Below are 20,412 nucleotides of genomic sequence, written 5' to 3'. Positions count from 1 at the left end.
TTGCGCCCATCCCACCGTGCTTCAGGGATGGCCTAAGTCCAGATGTGGCATCTAAAGGCCCGACCCCTTTTTTATTGCACTGTAGATCAGCTGTTCTGTCAAGTAATCACACAGGGTCCGCACTGAGGCGGATCCGCAGATCTGCAGAGCCGTAATATAAAATATAGGGGGTTATTCTAACTTTGGAGGAGGTGTTAATCCGTCTCAAAAGTGACGGAAAAGTGACGGATTTACCACCAGCCGTATTACGAGTCCATTATATCCTATGGAACTCGTAATACGGCTGGTGGTATATCCGTCACTTTACCGTCACTTTTAAGACGGATTAACACTCCTCCAAAATTAGAATAACCCCCATAATGTTTTATTCTGAACCTTGGGGGGGGGTAAGGCCCTCTGGGACTCGCCCCCTTAGCCCCACTACACCCAGGGCTCACAGTACCTGTACCATGCCCACTTATGTTTTTTTTTAATTTGTTTTTTAGGACATGGGGACCGTATCACTAGAGTCCTAATATAGCAGCTGCAACATTTTCTTCAGGTTGCGGCTAGCCAATCGGATTGAGTGGTTCGAGCTTGTCGAACCACAGATCTCTGCAGTGGATCCATGGTGGTACTGTGGGTGAAATATACATACATTTTGGACCTTCATTTTTCAGGAAATACAGAACAGATTTACACAAAATCACAAAAAGCATGCTTTCTGGGTAAAAACATAGCTTTCTGCCAAATTTGGTGTAATTCCATTCAGCTGTTTTTTCTGAATTGCTGTTCGATTTTCCTATAGAAGACTGCATGAACAAAATGCATCTTGCGACACCCTCCCTAATTCTCTGCCCCAACTTGATAGATCACCCAGAAACTTTTGAGGAAGGAGCTGAGATGGATAAGACCTTTCTTTGGAATTTGTGAAGATTTGACAAACTGCGCCAAAGTTATTAGCAAACTAAACAATTATTTTCTTATGGAAATGTGGTGCTAACTATAACTACCCAGTCATAACCGCCACTGCATAACATATACATATATATGCTCTGAAAAAATGAATGTAAAAGGGAGGTTATGTGTTTAAGAGAAAATGTCAGTGAAAACATCGTTTTAAACAAACCAAACCACTGTAATTCATCAGTTAGTGATCTCAAGTAAATATAACCTGTGCCCTAAATGTACTGGCAGTGTTGTCATTAATGATGTCATTTCAGATGTTGCAGTGATGTTATCAATGATGTCATAGAACCAGGAAGTTTTGGCAGCCATTTTGGAGCTCGGACTTAGCTGAGTCTCAAAAAATAAAAGTTTATAGAACGAAGACAAGGGGGCGGGGTAGGAATACCCTGACACCCTAAGTCTGGTGGTGGAGTCCCCCAGGGCCATGGCTAAAAAGCATTTTTTTTAATGTTCTCTAGAAACCGCAGAGGATCTGCGGATCCAGGGAAAAAAAAAAAAGTGCAGTCTCCTGCGCTTATGTAAAGTAGAGTCCTTAGGTAGGCCAGGTCCGGGGACATATCTAATTATATATTTGGAGGAGGGGGGCGCACCCGACCCCCATCCCAATGGCCAATCTTGGTACTGGGGACCACCACCTTGCCCAGTGGCAGGCCAAATGTACATTTTATTGGAAGGGGACTGTGCGTCCCCCTTCCCAAAGCCCTTAAGAGCCCCCGGGACCGCCACCACCCCAGGGCTTGGACAAGAAATTGGAGGGGGGCTGTGCGCACCCCTTGCTTTTGCCCAATAGTGCCCCGGTGACCACAATTATCATATTAAGGGCAGTGGGGCGCGTAAGTCCTCGCCCCCGGGTCCATTTTTGGCCCCCAGGGACCACTACCTCCCCAGGGCTGGCCCTCAAAAAACAAAGGTGAAAGGGCCGCACCAACCCCCTCCTGAAGCCATTATTAGTCTTGGGGACTGCCACACCCCGGTATTTTGCTGTTGCTTGGCGGGAGCTATTACAGTTCCCGTCAACCGAAAGCAAACAGTAAGTCTGCTCCCAGACTGTGGGAGCAGGAAAGCTGCACGCTGGGAACGGACTTTTCATGCGTTTTCATGCATGCTTTCAAGTAGGCATGAACACAGATGAATACAATTAGTCCTGCATGCGGGAGCAGCATTTCTTTTATATATATATATATATATATATATATATATATATATATATATATACATACAAATATATGGAAAATGTCACTTACCCAGTGTACATCTGTTCGTGGCATGCAGTGCTGCAGATTCACATGCTGTGCATATATCGCCATCTAGTGTTACTAGTTGTTTTTCTTCACCAAAGTCTTCTTTCGAGTCACGGGATCGAGTGACTCCTCCTCTCAGTGATAATGCGCATGGGCATCGACTCCTTTGTTAGATTGTTTAACCGCAGGAGGGTGAAGTAAGGAGTGAAGAATTGTGTATGTACAAATATATGTAGAAAGTAAAGATGTCCATGCAATGTACAAACATATTTATATGATTAAGTACTACAACGACTACAGGCTCCCGGGGAGGAGGGAGGCGGGAGGGCGCAACAGCTGCATATTAAGGACTGCCTGCTGCATATTAAGGACCACCTGTTGTATCTCTGGTTTGAAACCGGAGGACCTCAACCACGGATGTCGCCTAATAGTAATGTTGGTATTAACGTCTCTAGCTGCAGTGTCAGCTGCATCTAGAGCAGACCTAATTTGATTATTTGTGATGGCCTGACCGTCCGCCACAATTTGCTGCACCCTTTTTTGGTGTTCTTTGGGGAGAATTCTTGCTTTTCATCCCAGTGTGCCCTGTCGTATCTTGCTAACAGGGCCTGGGAATTGGCAGTACGCCATTGGCTGCCACCCATTTCCCTGCAGCATAAAATTTACCGCTTTCCTTGTCGGGGGTATCCCCAGCAGACTGACTATTGGTGCGCTTCCTGGCTGGACTGACCACAATAGAATCTGGTGGTAATTGCTGTTTCTGATGGATACAACTACCTGTGGATTCCTCACCTAATGAATTCTCCCCATGCATAGCATTCGACGGAAACTTCTCTCTAGCTCTGCACGTCGGCGAGAACGTCACAATTGCCCAACTCCTCGCGGCTCCGCCTGACGTCATTGTGGCAATAAGAGGTCCTCACCGGCGTGCTGACGTCAGTTCCCTTTTTTCAGTGGCTTCGTGTAGGAAGTTGGCTCTGTATGCACTATTTCAAAGTAAGGAATAGTATGCGCAGAGTCCAAGGGTTCCCCTTAGAGGTAAGATAGTGGCAGAAAGAGATAATTCTAATGCTCTATTTTGTGGTAGTGTGGTTGAGCAGTAGGCTTATCAAAGGAGTAGTGTTAAGCATTTGTTGTACATACACACAGGCAATAAATGAGGAACACACACTCAGAGACAATTCCAGGCCAATAGGTTTTTGTATAGAAAAATATCTTGTCTTAGTTTATTTTAAGAACCACAGGTTCAAATTTTACATGTAATACTTTGCATGAAAGGTATTGCAGGTAAGTACTTTAGGAACTTTGAATAATCACAATAGCATATATACTTTTCAAATAAAACACATATAGCTATTTTAAAACTAGACAGTGCAATTTTCACAGTTCCTAGGGGAGGTAAGTAATTGTTAGTTCTTGCAGGTAAGTAAACCACCTACGGGGTTCAAGTTTGGGTCCAAGGTAGCCCACCGTTGGGGGTTCAGAGCAACCCCAAAGTTACCACACCAGCAGCTCAGGGCCGGTCAGGTGCAGAGTTCAAAGTGGTGCCCAAAACACATAGGCTTCAATGGAGAAGGGGGTGCCCCGGTTCCAGTCTGCCAGCAGGTAAGTACCCGCGTCTTCGGAGGGCAGACCAGGGGGGGTTTGTAGGGCACCGGGGGGGGGACACAAGTTAGCACAGGAAGTACACCCTCAGCAGCACGGGGGCGGCCGGGTGCAGTGTGCAAACACACGTCGGGTTTCCAATGGAAATCAATGGGAGACCAAGGGGTCTCTTCAGCGATGCAGGCAGGCAAGGGGGGGGCTCCTCGGGGTAGCCACCACCTGGGCAAGGGAGAGGCTCCTCCTGGGGGTCACTCCTGCACTGGAGTTCCGATCTTTCAGGTCCTGGGGGCTGCGGGTGCAGGGTCTTTTCTAGGCGTCGGGATCTGGGAGTCAGGCAGTCGAGGTCAGGGGGAGCCTCTGGATTCCCTCTGCAGGCGTCGCTGTGGGGGCTCAGGGGGGGCAACTTTGGTTACTCACAGTCTCGGAGTCGCCGGGGAGTCCTCCCTGAGGTGTTTTTTCTCCACAAGTCGAGCCGGGGGCATCGGGTGCAGAGTTGCAAGTCTCACGCTTCTGGCGGGAAACGCAGTTGTCTTTAAGTTGCTTCTTTGGAAACAAAGTTGCAGTCTTGGGTGAACAGGGCCGCTGTTCTCTGGAGTTTCTTGGTCCTTTTAGAGCAGGGCAGTCCTCTGAGGATTCAGAGGTCGCTGGTCCTGGGGAAAGCGTAGCTGGAGCAGTTTTCTTCCGAAGGGGGGAGACAGGCCGGTAGAGCTGGGGCCAAAGCAGTTGGTGTCTCCGTCTTCTCTGCAGGGTTTTTCAGCTCAGCAGTCCTCTTCTTCTTAGGTTGCAGGAATCTGAGTTCCTAGGTTCTGGGGAGCCCCTAAATACTGAATTTAGGGTTGTGTTTAGGTCTGGGGGTTAGTAGCCAATGGCTACTAGCCCTGAGGGTGGCTACACCCTCTTTGTGCCTCCTCCCTGAGGGGAGGGGGGCACATCCCTAATCCTATTGGGGGAATCCTCCATCTGCAAGATGGAGGATTTCTAAAAGTCAGAGTCACCTCAGCTCAGGACACCTTAGGGGCTGTCCTGACTGGCCAGTGACTCCTCCTTGTTTTTCTCATTTTCTCTCCTGGACTTGCCGCCAAAAGTGGGGGCTGTGTCCAGGGGGCAGGCATCTCCACTAGCTGGAGTGCCCTGGGGCTTTGTAACACGAAGCCTGAGCCTTTGAAGCTCACTGCTAGGTGTTACAGTTCCTGCAGGGGGAGGTGTGAAGCACCTCCACCCAGAGCAGGCTTTTGTTTCTGTCCTCAGAGAGCACAAAGGCCCTCACCACATGGGGTCAGAAACTTGTCTCTCAGCAGCAGGCTGGCACAGACCAGTCAGTCCTGCACTGAACAATTGGGTAAAGTACAGGGGGCATCTCTAAGATGCCCTCTGTGTGCATTTTTTATTAAATCCAACACTGGCATCAGTGTGGGTTTATTATTCTGAGAAGTTTGGTACCAAACTTCCCAGTATTCAGTGTAGCCATTATGGAGCTGTGGAGTTCGTTTTTGACAGACTCCCAGACCATATACTCTTATGGCTACCCTGCACTTACAATGTCTAAGGTTTTGCTTAGACACTGTAGGGGCATAGTGCTCATGCACCTATGCCGTCACCTGTGGTATAGTGCACCTTGCCTTAGGGCTGTAAGGCCTGCTAGAGGGGTGACTTACCTATGCCACAGGCAGTGTGAGGTTGGCATGGCACCCTGAGGGGAGTGCCATGTCGATTTAGTCATTTTCTCCCCACCAACACACACAAGCTGGCAAGCAGTGTGTCTGTGCTGAGTGAGGGGTCCCTAGGGTGGCATAAGACATGCTGCAGCCCTTAGAGACCTTCCCTGGCATCAGGGCCCTTGGTACCAGGGGTACCAGTTACAAGGGACTTAACTGGGTGCCAGGGTTGTGCCAATTGTGGAGACAATGGTACATTTTAGGTGAAAGAACACTGGTGCTGGGGCCTGGTTAGCAGGGTCCCAGCACACTTCTCAGTCAAGTCAGCATCAGTATCAGGCAAAAAGTGGAGGGTAACTGCAACAGGGAGCCATTTCTTTACACTTCGATAACAGTTACTTTTCTAGCTACCTGTATCGTTCCTCTTCAGAAGGGATACTTTGTGTTTTTTGCGACATGTTGGCTCCGAAGAAGTCAGGTTTTAAACCATGCAGAGAATGCGGAGGTCGGATGTCGGGGACTGACCCCCACAACGACTGCCTTTGGTGCCTGAGTTCGGACCATGACATCCAGGAATGTGGTTCATGCCAAAAGATGAACCCAAAGGCCTTGAAGGAGCTGGAGGCTAAGTTGTTTTTAGCCAAGGTGAAAAAAGAGAGAAAACGGCACCATGGATCATCGTCGGGGAAGTCGAGTCACAAGAAGCAGCGTCATTGTGACTCCAGGCTTCGGTCCAGAAGCCAGTCGGAGTCGAGGTCTCCGTCGACTCGATGCCGTAAGTCTTGGGAAGTCTGCCCGACGGTGTCTCCACAACCAGTGACTCTGTAGACATCTCCGGCGCCATCGGTCTTTGAGGTTGTGGAGCCTCAAAGTCAACAGGATTCTACAGCGCATCCAGGCGTGCAGGAGTCAAGTCCAGTGCCGGCTCCGGCTCCTCAGGACTATCCTACGTTTCCAGCTCCGGGGGCAGCATTTTTAAATGCCATGTTTGCCATATTCCAGAACATGGCTCCGGGAAGTGGTGCGCCGGCTGGCCCCACTGGTCCCCTGGCATTCAACCTAGGCGTTCCGGCTCCGTACAGGCCGACGCCGTCTATGCCGTTCTGTCTGGCTGGAAACTAACCAGGCGCCGGTGCTGGCGGCGCAGCCGTCGACGTAGAGAGAGAGAGACCTTTGACGCCGTTGTCTGTTGAGATTGAGCCTCGAAGCCAGATGCCGTAGACGGGAGCAGGTCCTTTATCAATTGCGCCGATGGATCCATCTACGGCGTCGGGAGGATCCTGTAATGACGCCTTCTCTGCGCCATTCACCGACATCGTTGCACTCCATGTCGATGCCGGGGTTGGAGGCCAAATTGAGATCCAGAAGGAAGGCCCTCAGGTTGCAGGAGGAGAGGGAGTACCAGCAGCAGATCCTTGAGGAAGGGGAGATTGCTGATCCCCAGAGTGAGTTTCCAGGATTGGATACAGCCAGTGGATTTGATACTTCCCCGTAATGGGATCTGGCCTCACCAGAGGAGTGTACGGAGGAGGCAGCCACCTTTCACTCCGTCATCAGGAAGGCTGCAAATTTCCTGGAACTTCCCCTTGCCTACAGCGCAGGAGTAGTACTTCAGAAGTACTTCACCCAGCCACAGCCATTGCAGATCCTCTTTTGCCATTCAGTGAGGCTCTCATGGAGTCAATAGAAGATGTGTGGAAGAGGCCTGTCACCTCGTCGGCTGTGAGCAGGTTGGTGGCCAGACGATATAGGTCTGCACCTGGAGACCCTGAATTTTTGTCTAAGCATCCGTCTCCAGAGAGTCTGGTCGTACAGGCATCCTGTTCTTCGCGGTCTGCTCCTGGCTCTTTTTCGGGAGTTCCATCTGACCGGGGGGTCCAAGCTTATGGAACTGTCGGCCAAGAAAGTTTTTTCATCGTGTAGCATTTACGTTGAAATCTGCTAATGCTACCTGCATCCTTGGCAGGTACATACACGCAATAATGGATGCAGCGAAGACAGTATTACCAGACATGCCCCGGGACTTGCATGGCCTACTTTTGGATGCCCAGGCAGCGGCTATGCAAGTAATTCAGTCAGGGCTGGATACCACTGACTATGTTGCAAGAGCCATGGGGACCTCTGTTGCCACCAGGCGCCATGCTTGGTTACGCACATCTGGATTTTCTTCAGATGTCCAGGCCACGCTATTGGACTTGCCTTTTGATGGGGCTAAATTGTTTGGATCTAAAGCAAACTCTGCGCGAGAGCGCTTTAAGGAGTGTAGGGCCACTGCTAAGTCCTTGGGCCTGCAGGCTGCTTCGACTCCATTTAGATCTTTTAGGCGGCTGTGAGTTTTTGGGCGAGGGACTTCCTTTCGTGGGAGATCGCAGCAGCCAGGGCAGCAATCTTCGAGCCTCCCTTATCGATCATTTAGGGGGCGGGGTAGGGTCCGCACTAGAGGGACCACCCAGCAGCAGCACCCTTCCTCTTCCATTTCCTCAGGAGGGATGCAACAAGGAAAGCAGCCATCACGTCCCCTACCTCTCCAGTAGAGGGTAGGCTATCTCTTTGTCTTCCTATGTGGGAGTCCATAACATCCGATTCCTGGGTCATCAGCGTAGTGAGAAAAGGCTATGCCCTTCCCTTTCGGGAGATTCCCCCTCCCTTTCCTCCCGTCCTTCCTTTTGTTCAGAAGATCATCTCCTGTTGCTAGAACAGGAGGTTCTGTCCCTATTGTCGAAAGGTGCAGTGGAGTTGGTTCACGAGCAGGAGAGGGGTAAGGGATGTTATTCAAGGTACTTTCTGATCCCCAAAAAGGATGGTTGTCTGCGGCCTATCTTGGACCTGAAGATTTTGAATTGGTTCCTCAAGCAGGAGAAATTCAAAATGCAGACTCTAACACAGGTACTTATGGCATTGAACAAGGAGGATTGGATGGTGTCGGTTGATTTGCAGGATGCTTATTTCCATATTCCCATTCTCAAGTCACACAGGAAGTATCTCCCGTTTGTGGTGGGGTCGCAACACTACCAGTTTGCGGTCCTTCCTTTTGGTCTTACTTCCGCACCTCGGGTCTTCAGGAAGGTGATGGCGGTTGTTGCAGCAGACCTCAGAAGGAAAGGGATAGCGGTATTCCCTTACCTGGACCGATTGGTTGATCAAAGCCAAGTCTCTGGGGCTTGTGTTGCATCATCTGCAGCTGGCAACCCAGTTGTTGTTCAATCTGGGCTTTTCAATAAATGTGCCCAAGTCTCACCTAGAGCCCTCTCAATGCCTCCTGTTCATAGGGGCAGTACTGGACACCACATTGAATCGGGCCTTTCCTCCGCCACAGCAGATCCAGGACATTCAGGCATTGATTCCAATGTTTCAAGAAGGAGCGGTTGTTCCAGTCCTCAAGGTTTATCGTTTGCTCGGTTTGTTCAGCTTCTTGCATTCTGTTCGTCACTCATGCACGCTGGCACATGAGGGCTCTTCAGTGGTGCCTCCGCAGGCAGTGTTTTCAACACAAAGGGGATCTCGAGGAGTCGATTAAGATCTCCAGGGACACTGCGACGGATCTCCGATGGTGGGCTGCGGACGGCAACCTGTCTCAAGGAAAGCCGTTTTCACTGCCTTCTCCGGTGACCATAGTGATAACGGATGCCTCCACTTTGGGGTGTGGAGCACATCTGGGGGACCTGGAGATCAAGGGTCATTTGTCTCTAGTGGAGCAGATGTTTCATATCAATCTGCTGGAACTGCGGGCGATTCGTTTGGCCCTCAAGACCTTCCTCCCTTCCCTTTGCGGTCAGTCGGTTCAAGTTCTAACAGACAACACGACCGCGATGTGGTATATCAACAAGCAGGGAGGAGTAGGGTCGTACCTTCTCTGCAGAGAGGCTCTACGGCTCTGGTCCTGGGCTCGGGACCATGGCTTTGCGTAATAGCAAACCATCTGCCCGCGGTTCAAAACGTGCGTGCGGACAGTCTCAGTCGTCTCTTCTCAGACGATCACGAGTTGCGTCTTCATCCGGATCTGGTTCTTTACATCTTTCGGATGTGGGGGTTTCCCCTGATAGACCTTTTTGCCACTCGGGAGAACGCGCACTGCCTGTCTTTCTGCAGCCTTCAGTATCTGATGCAAGGAGTGTTGGGGGACGCGTTTCAGATGTCCTGGTGCGGCCAGTTGCTTTACGCGTTTTCCCCATACCCTTGATTCCTCGGGTTCTGAGGAAGATTCGCCAAGACCGGGCCCAAGTCATTCTAATAGCTCCGGATTGGCCACGAAGGGTGTGGTATGCAGACCTACTCCAACTCTCGCTATGCCCTCCGCTCGGTCTCCCTCTCAGGGCAGACCTCCTGTCGCAGTCGCAGGGGCGGGTTCTACACCTCCACCTCCAGAGCCTGCACCTTCATGCCTGGAGATTGAACGAGGCAACCTGAGTGCTTTTTCTCTACCACCAGAGGTGGTGAACGTTCTTTTATCGGCCAGACGACACTCCACCAAATCTGTCTATGCGAGCAGGTAGGCTAAATTCGTTCATTGGTGTGGAGAGCAACAAATTTATCCCTTAAGTGCTCATCTATCAGATATATTGCTGTTTGCTTTGTCGTTGGCGCGGAGAGATTGCGCTGTGGCCACTGTCAAAGGCTATCTTTCGGCCCTGTCTGCCTTCTTATGTCTTCCTGATCAACCCTCTTTGTTCAAATCCCCTTTGGTATTAAGGTTTTTGAAGGGGCTTACCAATACTTTCCTCTCACTCCGTTTTTCATGCCCCAGTGGGACGTAAATCTGGTGTTAACTTTTTTGATGGGCTCTCCCTTTGAGCCACTTCATTCTTGCCCTTTAAGGTATTTGTTTTTAAAAACTGTGTTTCTAACAGCCATCACGTCAGCTAGACGTGTGAGTGAGCTTCAGGCACTTTCTGTTCATCCACCTTTTACAACCTTTCATAAAGACAAAGTGGTTTTGAGGACCAGGGTGGCTTTCCTCTCCAAGGTAGTGTGTCCGTTTCACTTGGGACAATCCACCACTCTCTCGTCATTTTACCCTCCTCCGCATCCATCTAAGGAGGAAGAAAGACTCCATCGTCTGGACCACAGGAGGGCTCTCAGTGTTTACATTGACAGGACGAGAGAGTTCTGCTTGGATGACCAACTCTTTATTGGATACGTGGGGAAGAGGAAGGGGAAGGCCGTCCACAAACGAACGCTATCCAGGTGGGTTGTTCTTTGTTTTAACATATGTTATTCATTGGCGAAGAAGGATCCACCTGAGGGGATCAGGGCCCATTCCACCAGGGCCAAGTCGACCTCATCGGCCATGCCCAGAGGTGTTCCAGTGGCAGACATTTGTAAGGCCGCGACTTGGTCTTCCTTCCACACCTTTGTAAAGCATTATTGCCTGGATTCGGAGGTGAGGAGGGATGGCCATTTTGCGTGGTCTGTGCTACAGGAGTTCTTGGTGTGACCAGACGGACACCCTCCTCCGAGGTGGTGCTGCTTTGGGACTCTATTCATTAGGTGAGGAATCCACAGGTAGTTGTATCCATCAGAAGAGCAAGTTACTTACCTTCGGTAACGCTTTTTCTGGTGGATACACTTGCTACCTGTGGATTCCTCACGGTCCCTCCCGCCTCCCCGTTGTCTGTCTGGTCATACCGAGATCTCCTTGGGTGTGCATTTGTGTGTTTTATTTATTTATATTTGTGTGTATGTATATATATATATATATATGTGTATATATATATATATATATATATATATATATATATGGAAAATGTCACTTACCCATTGTACATCTGTTTGTGGCATTAGTCGCTGCAGATTCACATGCTGTGCACATCCCGCCATCTGGTGTTGGGCTCGGAGTGTTACAAGTTGTTTTTCTTTGAAGAAGTCTTTTCGAGTCACGAAATCAAGGGACTCCTCCCATTTCGGCTCCATTGCGCATGGGCGTCGACTCCATCTTAGATTGTTTTCCCCGCAGAGGGTGAGGTAGGAGTTGTGTATGCTAGTAATAGTGCCCATGCAATGGAGTGAATACGTATGTACGTAATGTAGCTTAAAGTAATATATTTACACATTTACAAATGTTCAAGATCAACTTCTAAACGGCTACAGGCTCCCGGGGAGGCGGGTGGGCGCATGTGAATCTGCAGCGACTAATGCCACGAACAGATATACACTGGGTAAGTGACATTTTCCGTTCAATGGCATGTGTAGCTGCAGATACACATGCTGTGCATAGACTAGTAAGCAGTTATCTCCACAAAAGCGGAGGTTCAGCCTGTAGGAGTTGAAGTTGTTTGAAACAATGTTCATAGTACTGCTTGACCTACTGTGGCTTGTTGTGCCGTTAACACATCTACACAGTAGTGTTTGTTAAATGTATGAGGCGTAGACCATGTAGCTGCTTTACATATTTCGGTCATTGGAATATTTCCAAGAAAGGCCATGGTAGCACCTTTCGTTCTAGTTGAGTGTGCCTTTGGTGTAATAGGCAGTTCTCTTTTTGCTTTAAGATAACAGGTTTGAATGCACTTAACTATCCATCTAGCAATGCCTTGTTTAGAAATTGGATTTCCTGTATGAGGTTTTTGGAAAGCAATAAATAATTGTTTAGTTTTTCGAATTAGTTTTGTTCTGTCAATGTAGTACATTAACGCCCTTTTGATGTGTAATGTATGTAGTGCTCTTTCAGCTACAGAATCTGGCTGTGGGAAGAACACTGGTAATTCTACTGTTTGATTCAAGTGGAACGGTGATATGACTTTTGGTAAAATTTAGGATTTGTCCGTAGAACTACTTTATGCTTGTGTATTTGAATAAATGGTTCTTGTATGGTAAATGCTTGAATCTCACTTACTCTTCTTAGAGATGTGATGGCAATTAAAAATGCAAATTTCCATGTTAAGTATTGCATTTCACAAGAGTGCATGGGCTCAAAAGGTGGACCCATGAGTCGTGTTAAGACAATGTTGAGGTTCCATGAAGGAACTGGTGGTGTTCTTGGTGGTATAATTCTCTTTAGGCCTTCCATAAACGCTTTTATGACTGGTATCCTAAATAGTGAAGTTGAGTGCGTAATTTGCAGGTAAGCTGAAATTGCGGTAAGATGTATCCTAATGGAAGAAAAAGCTAGCTTTGACTTTTGCAAATGTAGTAAGTATCTTACGATGTCTTTGGCAGATGCGTGTAAGGGTTGAATTTGATTATTATGGCAGTAATAAACAAATCTTTTCCACTTATTTGCATAGCAATGTCTAGTGGTAGGTTTCCTAGCTTATTTTATGACCTCCATACATTCCTGTGTAAGGTCTAAGTGTCCGAACTGTAGGACTTCAGGAGCCAAATTGCTAGACTCAGCGATGCTGGATTTGGGTGTCTGATCTGTTGTTTGTGTTGCGTTAACAGATCTGGTCTGTTTGGTAGTTTGACATGAGGCACTACTGAGAGGTCTAGTAGTGTTGTGTACCAAGGTTGTCTTGCCCATGTTGGCGCTATTAGTATGAGTCTGAGTTTGTTTTGACTCAACTTGTTTACCAGATATGGAAGGAGTGGGAGAGGGGGAAAAGCGTAAGCAAATATCCCTGACCAACTCATCCATAACGCATTGCCCTGAGACTGATCTTGTGGGTACCTGGATTCGAAGTTTCGACATTTTGCGTTTTCCTTTTTTGCAAATAGATCTATTTGTGGTGTTCCCCAACTCTGGAAGTAAGTGTTCAGTATTTGGGGGTGAATCTCCCATTTGTGGATCTGTTGGTGATCCCGAGAGAGATTGTCTGCTAACTGATTCTGAATTCCTGGAATAAATTGTGCTATTAGGCAAATGTGGTTGTGAATCGCCCAATGCCATATTCTCTGTGCCAGGAGACACAACTGTGTTGAGTGTGTCCCTCCCTGTTTGTTTAGGTAATACATTGTTGTCATGTTTTGACAAGAATGTGTTTGTGGCTTATTATGGGTTGAAATGCTTTCAGCGCTAGAAATACTGCCAATAGTTCTAAGTGATTTATGTGAAACTGTTTTTGCTGAGTGTCCCATTGTCCTTGGATGCTGTGTTGATTGAGGTGTGCTCCCCACCCTATCATGGAGGCATCTGTCGTTATTACATATTGTGGCACTGGGTCCTGGAAAGGCCGCCCTTGGTTTAAATTTATACTGTTCCACCATTGAAGCGAGGTGTATGTTTGGCGGTCTACCAACACCAGATCTAGAAGTTGACCCTGTGCCTGTGACCATTGTGATGCTAGGCACTGTTGTAAGGGCCGCATGTGCAACCTTGCGTTTGGGACAATGGCTATGCATGAGGACATCATGCCTAGTAGTTTCATCACCATTTTGACTTGTATTTTTTGTTTTGGATACATGGCCTGTATTACATTGTGAAATGCCTGAACCCTTTGTGGGCTTGGAGTGGCAATCCCTTTTGCTGTGTTGATTGTCGCCCCTAAGTATTGCTGTGTTTGACACGGCAGAAGGTGTGACTTTGTGTAGTTGATTGAGAAACCTAGTTTGTGGAGGGTTTCTATGACATACTTTGTGTGTTGTGAACACCGTTCTAGCGTGTTGGTTTTGATTAACCAATCGTCTAGGTACGGGACACATGTATTTGCTGCCTTCTGATATGTGCAGCTACGACTGCCAGGCATTTTGTAAAATCTCTTGGCACAGTTGTTATTCCCAATGGCAACACCTTGAATTGGTAATGTACCCCTTGGAATACAAACTTTAAGTACTTTCTGTGGGAAGGATGTATCAGTATATGGAAATATGCATCCTTTAGGTCTAGTGTTGTCATGTAGTCTTGTTGTTTGAGCAGTGGGATTACGTCCTGTAATGTCACCATGTGAAAGTGATCTGATTTGATGTAGGTATTGAATGTTCTGAGATCTAATATAGGTCTCAGACTCTTGTCTTTTTTGGGTATGAGAAAGTACAGAGAGTAAACACCTGTTCCTTTCTGTTGGTTTGGTACTAATTCTATTGCTTCTTTCTGTAGCAATGCCTGAACTTCTAGTCCTAGAAGATCTATATGTTGTTTTGACATATTGTGTGTTTTCGGTGGGACGTTTGGAGAGAATTTGAGAAATTCTATGCAATAACTATGCTGGATAATTGCCAGTACCCAAGTGTCTGTTGTTATCTCCTCCCAATGTCTGTAAAATTTGCTTAGTCTCCCCCCCACTGGTGTTATGTGTTGGGGATGTGTGACTTGGAAGTCACTGCTTGTTTTGAGGAGTTTTGGGGCTTTGGAACTTCCCTCTATTCTTTTGGAATTGTCCCCCTCTATATTGCCCCCGAAAACTTCCCCGCTGATATTGGCTTTGATAAGTGGGCCTTGCTTGTGAGGTTGTGGCCTCTGTAGGTTGACCTCGAAACCCTCCCCTAAATTGTGTTTTGCGAAATGTGCCTCTGCTCTGTGGGGAGTAGAGTGCGCCCATGGCTTTTGCCGTATCAGTATCTTTTTTGAGTTTCTCAATAGCAGTGTCGACTTCCGGCCCAAACAACTGCTGTTCATTAAAGGGCATATTCAGCACGGCTTGTTGTATTTCCGGCTTGAATCCTGACGTACGCAACCATGCGTGTCTCCTTATCGTTTTTGCAGTATTTACTGTCCTTGCAGCCGTATCTGCTGCATCTATTGCTGACCGTATCTGATTATTTGAGATACTTTGTCCTTCTTCCACCACTTGTTGTGCCCTTTTCTGGAACTCTTTGGGTAAGTGTTCTATGAAATGCTGCATTTCGTCCCAATGAGCTCTATCGTATCTTGCCAAAAGTGCTTGTGAGTTGGCAATGCGCTATTGGTTTGCTGCTTGTGCTGCAACCCTTTTACCCGCAGCATCGAATTTGCGACTCTCCTTGTCTGGAGGTGGTGCGTCTCCCGAGGTATGAGAGTTTGCTCTCTTGCGAGCTGCCCAGACAACCACAGAGTCTGGTGTTAATTGCTGCGTAATATAAACAGGGTCTGTTGGCGGTGACTTGTACTTCTTCTCCACCCTTGGAGTTATGGCTCTGCCTTTTACAGGATCCTGAAATATTTGTTTGGAATGTTTTAGCATTCCCGGGAGCATAGGTAAGCTTTGGTATTGGCTATGAGTGGAGGATAGTGTATTAAACAAAAAGTCATCCTCAATTGGTTCTGCATGCAAGGTGACGTTATGAAAAGCAGCTGCCCTTGAGACCACCTGCGTGTAGGATGTACTGTCTTCAGGTGGCGACGGCCTCGAAGGGTAAGTCTGGGCTGTTATCTGATACAGGAGCATCATAAAGGTCCCATGCGTCGGGATCATCTTGACTGATTGCAGTATGAGTCGGGGATTGCATCAGTGGTGGAGTGGCTACCGGTGATGTGTGCATTGATGGTGGTGGAGATGGTGGTGGAGTTGTTTGTCTTGCCACCTTTGCCTGTGGCTGCTTGTCCTTTTCTTGAAAGGCAAGTCTTCTTTTCATCTTAATTGGGGGAAGAGTGCTTATCTTCCCTGTGTCTTTTTGAATGTGGAGCCTTCTTTGAGTGTAGTCTGGCTCTACTGATTCAAGTTCTTCTCCGAACTTATGTCCTTGCATCTGGGAGGACAATCCCTGTTCCTCTGTGTAGGAACCTGTTTTCGGTTCCGAGGCTGGATGTTTCGGAATCGAAACCTTTTCGGTCACCTTTTTGGGCTCCGAGGAAACCTTCTTTATTTTTGGCGTCGTGGTGTCTCGGTGCCGACCCATTTCGGTGCCACTGTCTTGGTGCCGAATCTGCTCGGAGCCGCTGTTTCGGGCCCGAGATTGCTGTGTGGCGGTATCTCGACCGGAGTCGGATGACTTCGCCACAAGCGTGCCCTTTTTCGGTGCCGATGATCGGTCACCTATTTTTCGGGTTAAGCCATGGCCTGTTGGCGGTGGCGTCCCCTGGGCTTTTGTTGTCTTCTCGTGAGTTTTATGTTTCGATGTTTTACTGACGGTTTTCGGCGTTTCTTCGGGATCGAGCTCGTCCGAGTCCGATTACTGGATGGAGAAGGCTTCTTCTTCCTCCTCGAAACGACCTTGTCCTGCCGACGCCATCTGCAGTCTTCTCGCTCTTCGGTCTCTTAATGTCTTCCTCGACCGAAACGCTCGACAGGCTTCACAGGTATCCTCCTTGTGCTCTGGAGACAGACACAAGTTACAGACCAGATGCTGATCTGTATACGGATACTTGTTATGACATTTTGGGCAGAAGCGGAATGGGGTCCGTTCCATCAGCCTTGAAGAGACACGTGGCCGGGCCAACCAGGCCCCGACGGGGAATCGAAAAAACCCCAAAGGGCCACCGGAGCTCTTCAAAAGTCGGTGTCAATCTGTTGTAACTAACCCGATACCGAACGCAAACAATACCGACGATTTTTCCGAGATTCTAACTAACTTTCCGACCCGAAACATGGAGCGAAAAGGAACACGTCCGAACCCGATGGCGGAAAAAAAACAATCTAAGATGGAGTCGACACCCATGCGCAATGGAGCCGAAATGGGAGGAGTCCCTCGATCTCGTGACTCGAAAAGACTTCTTCGAAGAAAAACAACTTGTAACACTCCGAGCCCAACACCAGATGGCGGGATGTGCACAGCATGTGTATCTGCAGCTACACATGCCATCAAACATATATATATATATATATATATATATATGGAAAATGTCACTTACCCAGTGTACATCTGTTTGTGGCATTAGTCGCTGCAGATTCACATGCTGTGCACATCCCGCCATCTGGTGTTGGGCTCGGAGTGTTACAAGTTGTTTTTCTTCGAAGAAGTCTTTTCGAGTCACGAGACCGAGGGACTCCTCCCATTTCGGCTCCATTGCGCATGGGCGTCGACTCCATCTTAGATTGTTTTCCCCCGCAGAGGGTGAGGTAGAAGTTGTGTATGCTAGTAATAGTGCCCATGCAATGGAGTAATGTACATAATGTAGTTTAAAGTAATATATTTTCAAATTTACAAATGTTCAAGATCAACTTCTTAACGGCTACAGGCTTCCGGGGAGGCGCGTGGGCGCATGTGAATCTGCAGCGACTAATGCCACGAACAGATGTACACTGGGTAAGTGACAGTTTCCGTTCGATGGCATGTGTAGCTGCAGATACACATGCTGTGCATAGACTAGTAAGCAGTTATCTCCCCAAAAGCGGTGGTTCAGCCTGTAGGAGTTGAAGTTGTTTGAAACAATGTTCGTAGTACTGCTTGACCTACTGTGGCTTCTTGTGCCGTTAACACATCTACACAGTAGTGTTTGGTAAATGTATGAGGCGTAGACCATGTAGCTGCCTTACATATTTCGGTCATTGGAATGTTTCCTAGAAAGGCCATGGTAGCACCTTTCTTTCTGGTTGAGTGTGCCTTTGGTGTAATAGGCAGTTCTCTCTTTGCTTTAAGATAGCAGGTTTGAATACACTTAACTATCCATCTAGCAATGCCTTGTTTAGAAATTGGATTACCTGTATGAGGTTTTTGGAAAGCAACAAATAATTGTTTTGTTTTTCGAATTAGTTTTGTTCTGTCAATGTAGTACATTAACGCCCTTTTGATGTCTAATGTATGTAGTGCTCTTTCAGCTACAGAGTCTGGCTGTGGGAAGAACAATGGTAATTCTACTGTTTGATTCAAGTGGAACGGTGATATAACTTTTGGTAAAAATTTTGGATTTGTCCGTAGAACTACTTTATGCTTGTGTATTTGAATAAATGGTTCTTGTATGGTAAATGCTTGAATTTCACTCACTCTTCTTAGAGATGTGATGGCAATTAAAAATGCAACTTTCCATGTTAAGTATTGCATTTCACAAGAGTGCATGGGCTCAAAAGGTGGACCCATGAGTCGTGTTAAGACAATGTTGTGGTTCCATGAAGGAACTGGTGGTGTTCTTGGTGGTATAATTCTCTTTAGTCCTTCCATAAACGCTTTTATGACTGGTATCCTAAATAGTGAGGTTGAGTGCGTAATTTGCAGGTAAGCTGAAATTGCGGTAAGATGTATCTTTATGGAAGAGAAAGCTAGCTTTGACTTTTGCAAATGTAGTAAGTATCTTACGATGTCTTTGGCAGATGCGTGTAAGGGTTGAATTTGATTATTATGGCAGTAATAAACAAATCCTTTCCACTTATTTGCATAGCAATGTCTAGTGGTAGGTTTTCTAGCTTGTTTTATGACCTCCATACATTCCTGTGTAAGGTCTAAGTGTCCGAATTCTAGGACTTCAGGAGCCAAATTTCTAGATTCAGTGATGCTGGATTTGGATGTCTGATCTGTTGTTTGTGTTGTGTTAACAGATCTGGTCTGTTTGGTAGTTTGACATGAGGCACTACAGAGAGGTCTAGTAGTGTTGTGTACCAAGGTTGTCTTGCCCATGTTGGCGCTATCAGTATGAGTTTGAGTTTGTTTTGACTCAATTTGTTTACCAGATATGGAAGGAGTGGGAGAGGGGGAAAAGCGTAAGCAAATATCCCTGACCAGCTCATCCATAACGCATTGCCCTGAGACTGATCTTGTGGGTACCTGGATGCGAAGTTTCGGCATTTTGCGTTTTCCTTGTTGCAAATAGATCTATTTGTGGTGTTCCCCAATTCTGGAAGTATTTGTTTAGTATTTGGGGGTGAATCTCCCATTCGTGGATCTGTTGGTGATCCTGAGAGAGATTGTCTGCTAACTGGTTCTGAATCCCTGGAATAAATTGTGCTATTAGGCGAATGTGGTTGTGAATCGCCCAATGCCATATTTTTTGTGCCAGGAGACACAACTGTGTTGAGTGTGTCCCTCCCTGTTTGTTTAGGTAATACATTGTTGTCATGTTGTCTGTTTTGACAAGAATGTGTTTGTGGCTTATTATGGGTTGAAATGCTTTTAGCGCTAGAAATACTGCCAATAGTTCTAAGTGATTTATGTGAAACTGTTTTTGCTGAGTGTCCCATTGTCCTTGGATGCTGTGTTGATTGAGGTGTGCTCCCCATCCTATCATGGGTCTGTTGTTATTACATATTGTGGCACTGGGTCTTAGAAAGGCCGCCCTTGGTTTAAATTTATACTGTTCCACCATTGAAGCTAGGTGTATGTTTGGCGGTCTATCAACACCAGATCTAGAAGTTGACCCTGTGCTTGTGACCATTGTGATGCTAGGCACTGTTGTAAGGGCCGCATGTGCAACCTTGCGTTCGGGACAATGGCTATGCATGAGGACATCATGCCTAGTAGTTTCATCACCATTTTGACTTGTATCTTTTGTTTTGGATACATGGTCTTTATTACATTGTGAAATGCTTGAACCCTTTGTGGGCTTGGAGTGGCAATCCCTTTTGCTGTGTTGATTGTCGCCCCTAAGTATTGCTGTGTTTGACACGGCAGAAGGTATGACTTTGTGTAGTTGATTGAGAAACCTAGATTGTGGAGGATTTCTATGACGTACTTCGTGTGTTGTGAACACCGTTTTAGTGTGTTGGTTTTGATTAACCAATCGTCTAGGTACGGGAACACATGTATTTGCTGCCTTCTGATATGTGCAGCTACTACTGCTAGGCATTTTGTAAAAACTCTTGGCGCAGTTGTTATTCCGAATGGCAACACCTTGAACTGGTAATGTACCCCTTGGAATACAAACCTTAGGTACTTTCTGTGTGAAGGATGTATCGGTATATGGAAATATGCATCCTTTAGGTCTAGTGTTGTCATGTTGTCTTGTTTTTTGAGCAGTGGGATTACGTCCTGTAATGTCACCATGTGAAAGTGATCTGATTTGATGTATGTATTTAATGTTCTGAGATCTAGTATAGGTCTCAGACTCTTGTCTTTTTTGGGTATGAGAAAGTACAGAGAGTAAACTCCTGTCCCTTTCTGTTGGTTTGGTACTAATTCTATTGCTTCTTTTTGTAGCAATGCCTGAACTTCTAGTCCTAGAAGATCTATATGTTGTTTTGACATATTGGCCCTCATTCCAACCCTGGCGGTCATGGACCGCCAGGGTGGAGGGACACGGAAGC

This window comes from Pleurodeles waltl, chromosome 10 (genome assembly GCF_031143425.1).
Source record: "Pleurodeles waltl isolate 20211129_DDA chromosome 10, aPleWal1.hap1.20221129, whole genome shotgun sequence".
Lineage (NCBI taxonomy): Eukaryota > Metazoa > Chordata > Amphibia > Caudata > Salamandridae > Pleurodeles > Pleurodeles waltl.
The sequence above is the reverse complement of the archived record's forward strand: the minus strand, read 5'-3'. Positions refer to the sequence as shown.